This window comes from Dromaius novaehollandiae, chromosome 1 (genome assembly GCF_036370855.1).
Source record: "Dromaius novaehollandiae isolate bDroNov1 chromosome 1, bDroNov1.hap1, whole genome shotgun sequence".
Taxonomy (NCBI): domain Eukaryota; kingdom Metazoa; phylum Chordata; class Aves; order Casuariiformes; family Dromaiidae; genus Dromaius; species Dromaius novaehollandiae.
The window spans coordinates 166,797,739-166,814,988 of NC_088098.1; the positions used below are offsets into that span (position 1 = coordinate 166,797,739).

Consider the following 17,250-nt stretch of genomic DNA (forward strand, 5'->3'; position numbering starts at 1 on the left):
AATAAAAATTGGTGCCACTTTTATGGTATGAGTTGGCAGATTGTTTTTAATGCATATATAGGAAATTTAAGTAGTCATAAGCTGGTTTAGCTGGAAAATAAATCTTGTCAAGCTCTGCTCTGTTTATTACACTAAGAAAGCAAAAATACCTACATTAATGTATTGGTTTTTCTTTTTTTTCTTTTTAGTCTCGTCATTTAATTATAGCACTAGAACCAAAAATAGTAAACTGTTGCGATTTTTCCATAGATATATTTTTCATTGTGCTTGTTCTTACTGCCATACTAATATGCTTATATATTTTAGTCTGATTTCTACTGTTCCCTTATTGAAAGTGAGTCATGTTCTCCGATAATTTTGAGGAGAAAGAAGACAAGTTAAAGATCCTGGAGGAAAAGAATTAAAAAGTGCCAATACAATAACATTTGAATTAGGGTTTGGGGTTTTGTTTTGGGGCAGTATTTCACTACATCTACTGTGGCTGTGCTGGAAAAAGAAAAAAAAAGAGAAAACAAATCCTGAAAACATTAATGCTAAAATCAATAATCATGTCATTTTAAGCAATGAGATATTAACCAATCCCCTGAACAGTGTCAAAGCTGGTGTCAGTTTCAATAGGACCAAAATAGCATGCTATATTTTCCGTTTACTCAGACATTTTCACAGAAGACACCGAAATACAGTGCTAAGTTTGCATTTTGAAATTGTAGGTTGTATATGAACTGAAGTTGTAAGTTTAAATTACTTTTGTCAAGCACAGAAGTTTCTAATTGCAACTGAAAAGCATTTGACACAATCCATGAAAAGTAAATCCATGGCATTCTTTTGAAATATTTGGGGGATTTAAAAAAATCACAATAGCATTACTATTTTTTTATTAAAACCTCTACTTGCTTATAGATGTAAAACATGTAAGACTTTTTATAGTCACTCAGCCATAAGAATTTAATTAAAACCAACCCCTACAATGGGAGGAAAGAGAGAGCGAGCCGTGCAACACTGTACATTTGCACTTAGCTCCCAATTAACTCCCAGGTCCAGTCCAAGACTGTTCACTTGCAAACATGCAGTTCATTTCTGGGCTTTCATCTTGAATGACACTAGTTTCCTCCAAAGGAAAAAATGGATGAGTTCCTGGGATATTTTACCCAAGAAACTTCCCAAAAGACAGCATGGATGAAAGTTTGTCTCCTCATTCATGTCTTGTGATGCCAAAGGTATCACATAAGACCAAAGGAAACCCAGAGGCAAGTGTCAGGTAATGCCATTGCTTGCTAGGAGGCTCGCCAAGGATAGTGCAAACGCAAGCCACATTACACCTCTTGCTTTGGGGCTCGTAACTGGCCTGGAGTGGATTAATTTATCTCTGTAAATGTAATGAAAGAAAGCCACTTTCCAAAACACCAGATATGCAGAAGACCAAAGCCAGTGTTCACTCAGGAAGATTTTGGGAGAGCACATGCTATGGTTTGGAGAGAAAAGGTGGTTGAATCCAAATGCATTAAAGTACTCTTTTGATTGCAATTATAAATACCAGAAATTAAGAAAACTCAGGCAGTCCATAGGGGAGCACTTGTCACATACCATGCGTGGGAAAAGGGGAGAGATGGGAACTGCAAGTGCTTTTACGCTGCATAGCTGGGAAAGGTAAGCCTGGAAATAGTGTACGAGGCAACTGATTTCGGTTGCTTACACTGTAATGAGGAAAACATTATTGTTCTTGTTATATTGTTGATATAATTGTTTCCTTCTCCTAAAAAAAAAAAAAAAAAAACGCAGCAAGGCCCCAAATATTTGCTAAGTACTGTAGGTCATAGTCACCTGTGCACATCGGTTAAACATTAGCACAGCTCTATACTGAAGGCAGATGGATATCACAGTTTCTGAGAGGATCTGTTATGCAGAGCACCTGTTTTAAAAGGAGATTTTATTGGTATTATCCTTCATACAGTAAATCCATTTACAATAGAATAATGTAAGCCTCATAATTATTGGATTGTGTATGGGGTTGCACAGAAATAAAGGACAATCAGATTAGGGCAAGCTGAGTGCTTCATGCAGACAAGCATGTTGCTTCAAACAGTGATCTGCAGAATAGCTGCAGATTCTTACAGTAAAAATGTAAGAAAGAGGACAAGTGAGTTCCCATTTGGGATATCCTCCCACCTTCCAGTCATTAACACCTTTATTGACAATTTCCAGGAGTTTGCTAGACTAGTGTGCTTAACTGCCCAAACATTTCCATACTTTATTTTTCAACCCACTCATAATATTACAATTACTTGCCACTTGAATTCATAAATTAATCATCTATGCTGTAAAAAAATGTTCATTTTAAATCTGCTATTGTATTATTTAGTAGGACCCTTTTTTTCTGATAACATTAACAACAAATAATTATTCCTCATTTGACTTTTCTATCTGTTCATGAGCTTAGACCAGTATCATATCCTCCACCAGCTACTGTTTTCCAAGTTCAGGGACTGTAGTCTATTTACTTTTCTTCATCTATTAGCCATTATATACCTCTGATAGCCCTTGTTCTTCTTCATATCTAGTCTATATTCATTTTGCTGTTATAAGAACTTAAAACAGTTCCGAAGGGCTGTATGGCTCCTAGATCTGTACAGTAACAACCTTATGTTTTCTATTGCATTCCCTTCCTTTTGTAAGACATCTTAACATTATATGTCCTGTAAACTAATAATGACCATTTAACCAATGCTTTCAGGTAACCATCCACAGAGTCTCCAATATTTGTTCACAGACTGCTAAAAGCAAATATACAGGCAATAACATGCAGGGTTTTTCTCTTCTCTGTACTTCCACTTTTCTTCCTCTCATGAGACTTTAGTGAAGTGTAGCAGAATGGATGCAGGACTAATGGTCAAGAGAATCATTCGGTGTTACAGGGCTTTTTTCACTGGCAGTGTACATTGTAGCTGTGAATGCCTTCACTGAGAGTAATCTGTGATTTTTCTCTGAAGACAATTAGCCAAACTATGTTGTAAGTACAGATTTCATTGAAGAGATTTCATGGGGTGTCAGTCTCTTCCTCCTAAATAAGAAGGAAGCAATAATGAATTTAGAAGTAGTTGTCACAAATTATCTTGCCCAATTTAGTAACTGAGGAATGTTTCCATTCAATGAAACAAATGTTTTACAGTTTCAGCTGCTCTGATATCAGACCAATAATAATAATTTTAAAAGTCCAAAGTTAAACCAAGAGGGAAAAAATCCTATTTTGTACCATTTTATTCTTTCAAAGTATTACATAGAAATTAATTACAAACTGTTTAGAAAGCTTTAAGAAATAGCACTTATACCTTCTTGGAAGGACAATAAGCCAGTATCTCTTTTCCTACCTATATGCATACACAAAAACCCAACAATATATAGTTTTGACAAATGAGAAAGTTAAGGATAGCTGCTGGAACAGTTCGTATTCCCCTCTGCTCCCTCATAGTAATTTAAATGAAGGAAGCACCCTACACATGTTGCAGTGACAAAAGTACTTACCTGTGAATCTATTAAAATGGAAAATATTAGACCTCAGAGTCAGTCCTTCTTGGTAACTTAAGAATGATCAATAGAATCTTTTTTTTTTTAATCAAGGCTGAACAGAAAGTACAGCAAAGAGCTAGATGCAGAACAAACGAAAGATATAGAAAGCTGAATAGCCTTCTGAGCTTTGATCTTGCAGAGGTACAGATTCTGGATACTTTTTCCACATCTATATTGTGCAGTTCTGCAGACTACCTGCTTTCCTAATCAGCATTTCTTTGATATTGTTTTACAATATAGGTTCACTGCACTTTCATCCCTCCAAGAAATAGAAGCTCAGATTCAAATTTTAAACACAAATTCTTTCGGAAAGAAGCTTAGATGTGGCACCGACAGCTGCATTCTGCAAATTCTGATTATACACTATCCCATCATCACTCTTCACACAAAAGTGTCCAACTATATTAATAAGAAGCCATTTCCATATGACTGCACAGTAATTTGGATAAGATATCCACATTTAAAAATGATGGAGAGGAAAGAAAAAACTTATTCATTGTATGGACTGCAAGATCTTCAGCTTGTTTGCATGGATACGTTCTTTTTTCCTTTTGCTGTTTGCCTTCAACTCCAAAGCAACTCTGAAATGTCAAAAGAATTGTAAAAACTGTTTTTAAATGTTTGAGCTGCTCTAATCTCAAAACCTAATCTGTTTGCCATGAACTTGAAAACAATAGAATAGTAGTAACTTTTAAATGAGCGAAATAATTTGTTGATATAGAAAAGTAAGATAATTTTGAGATATTCCAGACCAGACAATGGAAAGTAAGTGAACTGCATATTGCCTAAATTACAAGCAGACAAATTCCATTTAGCTAACTGTAATGTTCCCAAGAACTTGTGTTTCCCCAAGTGTAAAGCAAAAATATTTTCTGGATTCTCTTACTACGCTATTTCCATAATATACTCCAAAGTGCTAGGGGGACATTCTAAATTCAAAAAAAAAAAAATGTTCTAAATGCTGTAGAGGACCGGTTCTCTACATGCGGTTTTGTCTCGACATTGCTGCTGCTGCTGCTGCTGCAAAACCGCTGCTGCCAAGGCGCGTCCGGCAATGCTGCGCCGGCACCCCCGGGAGCCGTCCGCGAGGTAAACAACCTCGTGCACCTGCACGGGGTAAAAAGGGTGCGAAAAGGGCAGAAGGTCATCTCTAGGGCACGAACTGCACGTACTCATTTGCCATCTGCGCATGAGCAGGAGACCCCCAGATGCCCCAGCCCGTTTCTGGAAGGTTCCGAGAGGGCGGACTGCGCATGACAGTTAATCTGCATGGGAAGTGAGGAAGCACCTCCCGGAGGTGGGGCAAGAACCGATAAAAACTGCAGACGGCGTGAATAGAGGGGGGGCTTGTTTGTGACGACTGAGGAACTCGAGCGGAGTCAGCGGAACCAGACGGGAGCTTCCCGCCGCTGCCCCCCCCCCCGCCACCAAGACTCCCAAGAGAAGAGGACCAACAGGACGCCGCTGGATCCGCAGGTGGTGATAGCTATCTTTCTCTCTCTCTCTGTCTCTCTCTCTCTCTCTCTGTCTTCCCCTTTTCCTCTCTTTTTCCTAAACGTGTGACGCGGGACGTGTCTAGTTAGTTGATTCCATTTTGCCTTAATAAATCTTAAAACTGGTTGGCTGGTGTCGTTTCACCTTAATTCAGTCCAAGGACATCATGAACTTGGTCGTTTGGCCCCAAGGGGAGGGAGGTCGTCTTCAACGACTCCTTTCGGGCTGCGACAAATGCATACTTTTTTAAAAATTCTGTTTTTAGTGTAAGGCATCCCACACTTTTAAAATGGCAGCCTTCCCAAATATAGTGCATCAGAAGCTGTGGCAGAGGGCAGTGGGAAGTCCAAAGAAATGGTGGATATGCTCATTTTCTCACTCTTACAGCTACCTGACAGTTTTATTTTATTCAATTTCCCCCCTCCATTTTAATGAAAGAAAATACCAGATTTCCATCTGATTGGTTTGGAGATTAAAGAAATTTTCAGAATGATCTTATGTATTTTTTTTATATAAGATAAAAGAGTGAGAATGCAAAAGATAACTGCCTTTGAAACTTCACGCAAATATGTGAATGATCACATGAAGGAAGACCTTTGCTGGGATTAGTCTCACTTCCTTTGCTGGAAAGCATGATTCAAGAGAAAAATCACTTAAACATAAATTAAACTTGCAATACATAGATTGGTTCACTAAAAAGGTAAATCAAGTGTTTAAAGTTAAGACATATGATTAGTATGTTTACTGGTTTGGGGCCTGAAGCATTTTAATCACCTCCTCAGTAAAGCCTGCCTGACAAGCATCAACACTTTTACCTACAAATTTGAAAGAATAGAGTTTTCTGGTCAAAAAAAATCCAGCAAAATCAATAGTTTCTTTTGCCACACTACAATTTAATCAAATTATCATTTTTGATTCAACTGTTCTGTCTGAAAACATCAATAAACTCTGCTTGTCTTAGTAAAACTTAACAAAACCGTTAAAAAAAAGCCCTACTTAGGATAATATCATTTGCTATTCATACAGTATAACATTCTGAGGTGCTGGAGTATAATTATTCTAAATATACTATGTGAATTTGAATAAAAATTCCTGAAATAAAGTAGTTTTTCTCAGGAACTTTATGTAACACATTCCTTTTAAAGAACAGTCTGTAGGATTTAAGCACTCTGTTTAATACATCATTTCTAGATCTTATCTATATTGCTGTAAAAAATGATGAGTAGATTTTCCAGAATGATACTCAGAGCAGACAGATTCCATTTTTCTTTTTACCTGAATTTTGTTAGCAATGATAAAGATACTGGTCACTAAGATCTTGCTACAAATAAAATACTGCAGCCATCCTTAATCAACATATCACATTTGTTACCAGCATTGAGAGAGACATAATATATATATATGCTCAAAACAACTGTGTGGCAGCAATTGGTCTGAGAAAGACCGATAGGAGCACAGATTCTCTGAATCTCTGGAAAATCTGGGCATAATCTTGACAAATCCTGAAAGCATTGGAAGTTTCATTTTTGAAAACACAGAAATGATGTAAAAAGTATACTTTTATGAATAAACCTTTATTAACACTTTCATAAGTAAAATTTTAAGGCATGATAATAGTCCCCTATCTGCATTTTACAATATAGGTTTGGTCATCCTAATTCTGCTGGAGATGAGAGGCAGGAAAGTACACTCTTTCCGTCACCTAGAAAGGACACCCCAGCATGTGGTTGGGAAGGGAGGCTTGACAGGCCCCTTGAGCTTGACACAACGACTAACAAAATGGACAGTGCCAGTCTCCTGGTGCTTGGGCTAAATTGTCATTCCTGAAAATTTGCTGGAACAGTTGTTGATGTGCTTTCTTCCCAAACTGACTAGCATTCTTCTAAACAACATCTGGCCACATCTCAGGAACAAGCACAAGGCAGGGACCGCTTCCAATAAGCGGTTTTAAGTGGTCGTCCTATTTGGGAAAGCAAGAGAATTTAACAGAATATGTGCTGATTCACACCAGAAAATGGTTGCAGTTATGTTTATTTGCCAAAGTATCCTACAGAGATTAATCTAGACATCACTATTTGTTTTAATAATATTACTCAATAACTTTATGAGTCATAGCGTACTAATTTTTTTTTGTGGTTTTCTGTCGTATTACCAAAGCTTGAGATCCTAAATGTGAATTTCATCATGCCACAACATATATGTGGACCATCTATTGTTTACCTTTCTGTACTTGGCTATTTTTACTAGTGCTGCTGCCACCTTTGTCTGTTTTTAAATCTCAGCTCAAGACAAACAACTGTTTTTTTCTGTATTTCAGATATGATTGTAATTAAGATTTCACTGTAGTTAAAATTCACTTAAACACTTCAAAAGTGTCAAAATGGTTATCTGGAAAAGAAAATTATTATGATTTATTATATGTCTGTTTTAGCAGGGGAAAGAACACCAAATAGCATGATGCTGAGAAACTCATGTTATGAAGTAGACCAAGCAAGGGAGAAGCTGGGCCAGGAGAAGCTTTGCACCCACATTCATATACACGTGCACACACATGCCTGTGTGCACACACCCTGTCGCAGTGAGCCGAGAACTGCTACAATCACCACGCCAGTGCGTCATTCGTCCCAGTCTTGGGAGAGGCCACACTTGCCCCCACCAGTCTCAGCACCAGGCTCTGGGCACGGTGTGAAAGCTTGCTTAGATTTTCTTTTAAAAGTTGTGAATCATGATATTGCTAAAAAGAGGAAAACATTGAGAAGAACTTTGATTCATAGAGTTTTAGTAGATTGGTTTTTATTTCAATATTAGTTACATTTCATGTAATTAACAGTTAGTTACATTAAGATAAGTAGAGCTTATGCCTAGATGAGCCTTTTGTAAATCAAGAAAAATAAAAATTATTTCTAACATTTATTTAAAAGTAAAATAAATACCATGAACCTTAATAGTAACACACACAGAAAGGAAGAAAAGTGCAGCTGGTATGCACTATTGTATCTTGCATGCTAACAGTGTTACACGCAAAATCTTGTTAATGATAAAAAGTGGAACACACATCATCTATGAAGCCAAGAATTTATTGTTAGTGTAATCAAAGTGTAACTGAAATACAATTCAGGGTAGTCATAGTAGTCCAGTTACTGTGATACTAAGTCTATATACAAACTAAATCTTATTAACAATACTATCGTTAAAAAATTGTTAGACAGCAAAACCTTTTAGTATCCACTCCTTTTAATCTGTCATTATGCACACCTTGCCCATGCTCTTTTGGGCCCTAAGGCAAGGGGTTCAGTCTAAAGGCAGGTTACAATGTGCTGGCAGGATCCTGAACTGGAGGAGGTGAGATGTTAGCACTAACATAGTGATGTTTTCTTCCTCTTCTTTGCCAGGAGATGCATGATGTTGATGGCTTCTTTCTCCTCCTCCTTCTTCTGGGGTCTGCTTGAAGCCAATTTTATGTGTTTTGTAGCACACACCATTCGTTCTTCATCAGTCTACAGCTCCACATTAGATCTGACTTCATTATAAATGGTGTGCTACACACAGGTTAGATGCTTAGTCATTTTTAATATCCCTAAAGCTGGCTTTACCCAGCTCTGAGTTTTCTTTGCTTATGGTAACTGGCCACTGGTGAGCTGCTGATTGCCCTGGTATTGCCCCATACCCATGTATTTAAGGCTTTTGCTACCAACCAGTCTCGTATGCCTGTAAACTGCACCACACTTATGCTGCAGAAATATTTCACTTTCGCACAGCATAGCAGCATGTTATTGCTATCTCTAAAAGAATTATTAACAATGGGCATCACACGAGAGAGGGCTAAGCAAAACTAAAATTAGGTAACAATCACCTACTTATCAGATAATTGCTGTTGACAACAGCAGAATTGTTGTAGACAACAGCTAAGGAAGCTAAAACCAAACCTCCAAGCAAACCAAGGCAAGAGAAGGCAAAGCCTGACAAGTCCTGAGACCTGTGCTTAATCGTACCTTAATACAGAGCCTGACTGTGGCCTGTCAAGAGCAATAGCAGCATTGTATTTATGAAACTACAGAGCCACAGCACATGCACATCCAACTGTTCTTACTAAAATTTGCATTTTCCTGAACTTGAATTAAGTAAAAAAATACATAATAATTCACATACCTACTCTGACAGAGCGTTGGAACACAAGGAACTTCAGAGCATTTATTCATACATGTCACATTTAACACTGAAGTTAGGGCCAGATTTGTTTGCAAGGGTCACAAGTTTCAGCAAGGAAAATTCTGACTGGATGTAAGGAAGAAAATTCTTCTCAAGTATGGTTAAGAGAAACAGATTTCCTGGAAAGGCTGTGGAAACTCTTGCCCTGGAGGTACTCAGAACTCAGGTGGATTAGGTCCTGAGCAGCCTGATCTAACTTTGAAGTTAGCCTTATTTTGAGAAGGGGTTTGGCCTTGATGACACCAGGGGACCCTTTCAGCCTCAATTTCTACTGTTTTGTGATAATACAACTATCAGCAGGAGCTAAGCTGCAAGTAAATACAATTATCCTCTTCTGAAAGCATGATCACCCAGTCTGCACATGCACCCAGTTGATATGCTTGCAAAAGGGCCTTTTCCATACAAATTTGTCCCTAAATTCACTGTTAAACATTAATTAGAAATGTAGTAACACTGTGAAATTCTTTGTGTTCTGAGATTGTATATAATGTATTGGTTCAAACAGAAGTGCAAAGTTCAGACAAGATGTGAATTACATGAGGGAAACTGTAAAAAGTTTGTATCCTTCAGCTCTAGGCAAGGGTTATCCCAGCGTCCTGGACTAAGTTGAATAAGCATTTGTCACACAAATGTTTGCAACATTATTTCTCTATCAACTTTCAGTGAAATGCTATGAGAAGTCCACTTTTCCAAAGGTGACTGGTTTTGAAAAAAAAAAAACCTATAACAACATATTCGATAGATATTCATGAAGCTATCATGCCACATATGAATGAGGAACTTAGCACAAAAGACATTTTAAAATAAATCTAAAAGACTTTTGTTATCGATGGTTTGCTTATCTACTTACTTCTGCTAGCTACTGAGCATATGCACAAAGTGGTATATACTGCTAAGGGTCCACTAGAGTATCATTTATTACAGTTTCTAATACAAAAATACATGTAGACTAACAGATAATACTTTAACTAATAAAACATGCTAGCATTGTTGCTAGCATATTAACAAACAATTTTCTGAGAGAAAGGAAGACAGAAAGGATTCCTATTTTAAAGTGAACAGAAATAAATAGTCAGAAAACAGAGCAACGAAACCTTGGGAGTTCATCTAGCCCTTCTTCCTGATATATCACTTGTAGGATCAAATATACCAATATCAGGTTCACCTCTTTCAAAAAATCTTCAGCAAAGGAGATTTTGCAGCCCACATCTTACCATTAGAAAGTTGTACTTAACATCCACATGAAATCTTCCATACTTCTGTATGTCATTTTCTGTTATATACATAGAGGATAAGGAAAAGAGATCATTTTTTATGCCTTTGTCTTTGCCTTCTGCATATTTGAAAAATAAAAAATAAAAAAAAATAAAAAGGACAAAAATAAAAAAAATAAAAAGGACAAAAATAAAAAAAAAGAACAGTGGGGCAATAACTGCATCAGCTGTCTTTTCTCTTCAGCTTTGTTTTAGAAACTGCTTATGACTTTTGATTTGCTCCCCCGGACTCCATCCAGTTGAGTCACATGTTGCTAGAAGCAGGCACCCAAAGCAGCACACAGATCTCCAATCATGTTCTTACCAGTGCTGAATAAAAAAGATTTATGCATAACTGGAAACATTATTATCTGAAAATGAAAAATGTCGCCTTTCATACTCTTTCAGTTTTATTTGTTTGAGCTTACTGGTATTCCCATCAAATAGCCCATTAACCATTTTTGAGAGCATTCAGACCACATAATTGAAAGTATCATCCCCACTTTTGTTAATATTGCAAATAATGGAACAACTATATATTTCTATTCACTTTAAGATAGGAACCCTTTCTATCTTCCTTTGTCTCAGAAAATGGGCTTCATGTTTTCCAGTTCTCTACCTATCTTGGGTCTTTGCAATGAATGAGTGTTTTTAAGAATGTTTTTTTCAAGCATGGGCTATGGTTTCCTTGTTTTGCCCAATTACTGGAAGATTGGGGCACTTGATTTTGTATGGCTCCCTTCAAAACAATAGCAGTTTAAATTTACAGGAGAGGTGACTTGCTGACTACACTGGGAGATAAATACAAATGTATAAAACCAAACCATCAAGACTACATTAATTAATTGATATGATCTTGGTTAAAGCCAAAGCAGTAATATTTATTAGTACCTTACAGAAATGAATGCATCTACTTGTGAAAGAATCTGTTAGTCATGAGGATTCTAGCCATCAGAAGGCAACAGCTTCTTGCATTTCTCTAGTTTTATTAAAGGTATCTTGACAAATATACATCTCAGAATCCTTAGACTTAAAAGCTCATTAATCAAGGTAATCTTATCAATTGGAAAAGAAAATGATTTTTGCAAAATTCACTAATGTACAATGACTGTGACTTTAAAAAGCTCTGATTATTTCAACAAGAAAAAAATAGTAAAAGTTGTAGGAAATATAGATCTTATGTACAAAATCCTACTTGCCATATTTTATCCCTATTTCAGAAATTTTAATATCTATGAAAATATTGTGTTAATGTTCTATTTTATTCTTTCTTGTAGATCAGTATTCTGCTAGATTCTTAAAATTTGAGTAATTTATTATGGGAATTGCCTTATTAAATGAAATAAGTCTTCCATAGATAACTGCTTGTTAAAGTAGGGCACAAACACAGATAAAAATGAATTCAAGATTTTGCCTGTCTCCTCTAATAGTGTGTATGTCAAGTATGTAAAGTAAAAGGATCAGGTATTTGGGGATCAAAGGTATCAAAATTTGCATTTCTCAAAAACCCAAGAACTCTGATAAATAAAAGCTTACAAAAGCCACACTCAACCAGTATAATTGCTTAATATATAGCCATAGGAAGTAAGCACTGTCAATCAAATCTAATCTCCTCTATGCACTTCTAAGTTTTTCAAGCTCACTTACTACCTTAGCAAATTAAATCACCTATCGTGTGATCTGGCCCTCTAATGGAAAGAAAAAATAATGGAAGTTTTGATGAAATAAGTAGTGTAAGTGAAGATGGAAAAAGATCAGAGACAAATGATATTAAAATCATACAACTGTCCTTATTTTTTAGGGGAAAAATGGTTTATTCTTTATATTGGGCTAATTAAGGTTTGATACAATGCAAAAAAATACATCCTTCACTCCCTGACATTGGTAAATTGGTAACCAATGTTTTTAAAAATCCATGTGGTATAATGTTCATAGGCTATCAGTATTAGAGATGCAAAACAGTTCCAACAAGAAATCTACGGAGGAAAAAGGATACAGAAATTCTCTGAACAGTGGCAGTTTACAAATTCCTGACACTGTGCAAAAAGATGTAAGCAGCCTGTACATTCACTTAGGGTGTAATTCCCTCTGTGAAGAGCCATCAGAAACCTATAAAGCATTTAACTCCCACTTACAGTCTATTTGAAGTGTTTAAATGGGACTTCAAGACTGTCTATGCATCATTTTGATGATCTTTGCTGGAACATAGGGTCTGATCAACAGGCTGACTCATATGGATGTATTTCTGTATCCAACAAAGTGATTTAATGGGACTCAGCATAGACCCAGAGACATCCATTACAGATGCATCAGGCAGAGAATCAGGGACATACTCTTCTCCTGAAAGAGTAAAATTCTCAGAGAGTTCATCAATACTTAAGCTCTCGTCAGACTATTAATGGAGACTATGTTGTTTTCCTTACTCATTAAAAAGAAAACAATGATAATCTAATCACTTACCGATATTTCAGTAGGCATATTATCTACGTTTATGCAATTCTGCAAACATTTATTATATTCAAGTGTCTTTTTTAATATGAAGAAAAAGTTCACTAGTTGTGTTAGGTACCATATCTCATCGTCTGGAGCAAACTAACAGCACAAATTCATACCTGAACATCACAGAATAATCAGACAGTTACTCTCTTGAGAATATCTGGGAAGCCAAACCACTGGATAGCTCCCTTTTTAATTTTTTTTTATTAAGATATAGTTTTATGTATTTCTCGCTATATAAGGTACAGTTTCATCTCCTTTTTTTCTTTTTTCCTGTGTTTTTTCCATGGGACTACTCTTCAGTTGTGTCTGGACTTCCTGTGAGGAATCACCTTCACCCAGATAAAGCTCAGGGACAATTGGTGCTCAATATAAAAAGAATCACTAATACTACTCACAGAGACACATGTTTTCCTAAAGGTCATTAAAATGGAAGAAAAGGGTTGGGGTTATTTTCTATTCCTGGCAATAGCCTGGGGATAATGCAGCCTGCTCATTTTCATGCACAGTGGAGTGTTTAGGAAATGATTCAGCCTTCATGAAAAAAAAAGTCCCATAAGGTAATGTAAGCTTGTACACATGACATGCTCTTTGACCTTAGAGGGCCAAATATCTGTTTACTGCACATATGCTATTTAACAGACTTTAGGTTGTGACAGGGAGAGAAAGAAGTTATTCCTCTTTTCATCACAGACTTATTGCAGGGTGAAATTCTCAAGCCAAAATTTTCCAACTTGGGTATCTACAGTTAAATTCCTAAATCAGTGTACAAGAACCTCAACTAAAGGCCTGATGCTCAGAAATGGGAAGCACCCAGAGTAATGACCTTTGGTTTAAATGTTACCCAGAGAACAAAGGGAGCTACTTGCCTTCCTTTGTAAAGCATGCATATAAAGCCTTATCTATACTCAGAAAATGGCTATGTGTAATTGTAAAATATTGTATTTTTCCTCCTGATGATGTTTATATAACAACTGAAACTAACATTGCTTCCTTTTTCAAGCAAAAATATATGCAAATGTAACATACATTTTTGCCCTATTTGTGCATAAGATAGAACTCTTAAGAATCAATATGCAATAAATTAAAGGAACAGTATTTAATATTTTTACATCTGTTTAAGGTACAGATGTCCTGTAAAGGGAGAAGAGGAGAAATTCAGCATTGTGCCTTGTGATTATCAGTATTATTTCTGAGTAGCTTGATGACATCATTTCCCAAATGGTCCTTCCTCCTCAGAACTTCGTTTTGTGCTAAGTTAGTGTCCCACTGCCCAAGGTAAAACCTTAAAGTACATCACATTTCTTGGATTTGGGGATTTTTTTTTTTTCTTGGTTTTAGTGAATTCTTTTGGTAGAAGAAAATAATTAGGTGATTTTATTAAAATAATTATAAAGCATCAAGAAATTTTCCAGTCTTCATTCTGTCAGAAAAACAAAAATAAAAAAATAAAAAAAAACACATACCTATTCACTTCCCCCTAAGTTTGTCAACATCTGGATCAGCAAAATACCTCTGCAGATAGTGACTACTGCAATGTGTACGAGGTCTGTTGGATTCTCTAAACATAGGCATCTAATGCCATTAAGATCCTGTAAGATGTCACAGTTGACTTTCAGAATTGCTCCACAAGGGCAGGCATCTCCTCTACATCTGGTGACACAACTGCTAAACCCACTGGAATGTCTTATATATCCTCAGGTATCACAAATGGCATTAGCTGCATCTGCTTAGGCAATTGACTTGAATCCTGGGCTCATGTATGCGCACAAATGTAGTGGTCTATAATCCTGACCTGAACTTCTAAACTGTACACACCTAAATTTAGATGTTTGAATTGACAGCTGAATCCCAGGTGAATTAACTAACATACCTAAGTTCTGAAAGAGCTTACCAAAGAAAGTTGGATCAGTCATATGTAACACCAGGTTAAACAAAGGTAGGTCAGAATTAATCTAAGTGTAGCTCAAAGTTGTGAGGAAGAAGTGGGAAAATGACATTTGAGGAATATTTAATGTGCTTCATAACACTAAAGTTACCTGGTTCTAAAGGAGCCTAAAAATTAAGTTTTGTTCTTCAGCGGGACTAAATCAAGTCTTAACTCTGTTTCAGTCCATTAGATTCTGCAGTTCACTTGACATCTGAAGTATGCTTGACATCTGAGTGAGGCACTCTAAGCTCCTTTCTTAATCACAGGAGAGAAATAGATATCTGTTCAAATGTAAATATCTAAAATAGGTCAACCAAATCAGACCCTATAAGTGTTCAGATATAGATAGCTGCACTATAGACAACTCTTTTGTGACATCATTCAGTTTGTGTGTTTGTCAACTTACGTTTTTTCATGAGATTAATCCTTCACTAAGAGTCTGAGTTAACCTTTTTATTTAGCTGCTTCAAAGGAAATGGAAAACAAATTAAGTTATTCCCTTTCTTGAGAGTTTTAAGTCAAAACTAGCAATAGGTAAAAAGCTTTTTCATAAAACTGAAGTGAAATGTTTTGATATATGAACAAAATTATGCTCCTGAATTTCAGAATTTAAGCTTTTGGATGGTGTTAACAATTTTTCAGACAATCAGATTTTTTTTTTTCTTGAAAGTTGGTAACTACAATCCGGCAATTTATGCAAATGTATTTAATTTGTTTTGATGGGATTCTGAAGATCTATACTCAAATGTTGTTCTCACTGAAGCTCATATAAGTGGAGATATGTTATATTTTTTACTTAATAATAGTAATTTTCTCGTTTAAGATTTTGAGTGTTTGGGTTTAGTAGTTATTCCTGAATTTATATTTTGTTGTCAGATACACATGTCAAACTAAGTAAATGTGGACATTTCCATTAGTAAATTTTATCTTCAGTTTGCCTTACAGAAAACAAGCAGATAAATAAAAATACTTCTAAGCTGACTGGAACAAGAAATTTGAGATCTCCTAACCTGTTCTTTAAACTAAATGAACCATTTTTTCCAGTTACTAAACATTATCTTTCAATTATTTAGGAGAATAGTCATCTTAGGTTCCCTGTGTAGTTGATGAAAAATGGGAGATGCTTCTAGAGGCTGATTCATACAGTAGACAGAATACAGCATCCTTTGCATACTACTTTCCATCTATATTAGTGAGCCAAAGGTGACAACATACCTACCTTACTCAGTTAGATACCTGAAGTTAGCCTGAGTGGATCCAAGTGTAAGAAGTCAGGCCTGCACTTTCACAAAGATGCTGCCACTCTCTCCCCATCCCCAAGAAAAACTAACAAATAAACACCAAAGAACAAAACCTATATTACATAAAGTTGTCTATGTGGTATTGAATATATGATGAGGTAAAGTATAGCTTAATGAATTTCTGAAGCATTTGTTTCAGACTGAGGAGCTATTCCTTAATTCAGACATATTACAGAATATAGAATACATACATAAAATGTATCCTGCTTTGGATTAAAGAGCCCAGTGAACCTATATGAAACTTTACCAATTTGTTTGCGTAGATGTATTTTTTTTTCCTTTTTACAAAAACTTAGCACTTAAAGAAATGTACTCTTTTGTGACAATTCAATAGTAAGGTTGTGCTTTCAAAATCAGAACAGGTTAGGAAATGCAGAAACTAATGTTTCATAAATAATAGGACAGTTTAGCTCACAACTTTCTGAAGGCAGGTGCATACTCTCCTCTGAACCATGATGTTAACTGACACTGAAAGAAAAACATTTCCCTATTTAATTGCTGCAGAAGATGTGGGAAATGAATTAGCCTCTGTGTGACATTTGAATATAACTTATGTTGCAGCTTTGGTTGCTGTTCTCACTAGAAAATCCTCTGGCTAAGAAACCCAAAACAGTTCTGAGTAGCTCCATAGAAAGAACGATCTCATGCCTTTCAGGTTCTGACATACAACCTATAGGTATCTAGCAGGTCTTTCTCTTCAAATGAGGAAGCAATAGCAATGCCACTACCAAGCATTAATAATAGTGAAAATATTCCATCTGTTAAGTATTTGCTTTTTTGTCCTCCTCCAGATGGCTAGGAAAGCTAAAAACAGAGACCCAGTTACATGAAAAGGTCTCAAGATGCATGATGTTTTTGTATCAGTCTTTTCTTGTTTAAATGTTATTAATCCATTGGACTGCACATGCAAGACCTGCATCTTCCTCTGTTTTGTCCTTACTGTTAGGTTATGTGATTAAAGGCTAATCAAGAAAAGCCTGGTGAAGATTAGAGAAATGGTGAT

The 17,250-nt window shown here is 36.1% G+C and overlaps 1 long non-coding RNA gene across 1 annotated transcript; it reads left to right on the plus strand.

The window, feature by feature from the left end:
* The first annotated feature begins 4,977 nt into the window (after positions 1–4,977).
* Positions 4,978–15,870, plus strand: LOC135327129 (uncharacterized). The gene is made up of 2 exons (XR_010387187.1): positions 4,978–5,040; positions 7,490–15,870. It is a non-coding gene; the product is annotated as an uncharacterized LOC135327129 (long non-coding RNA).
* Positions 15,871–17,250: the final 1,380 nt, after the last annotated feature.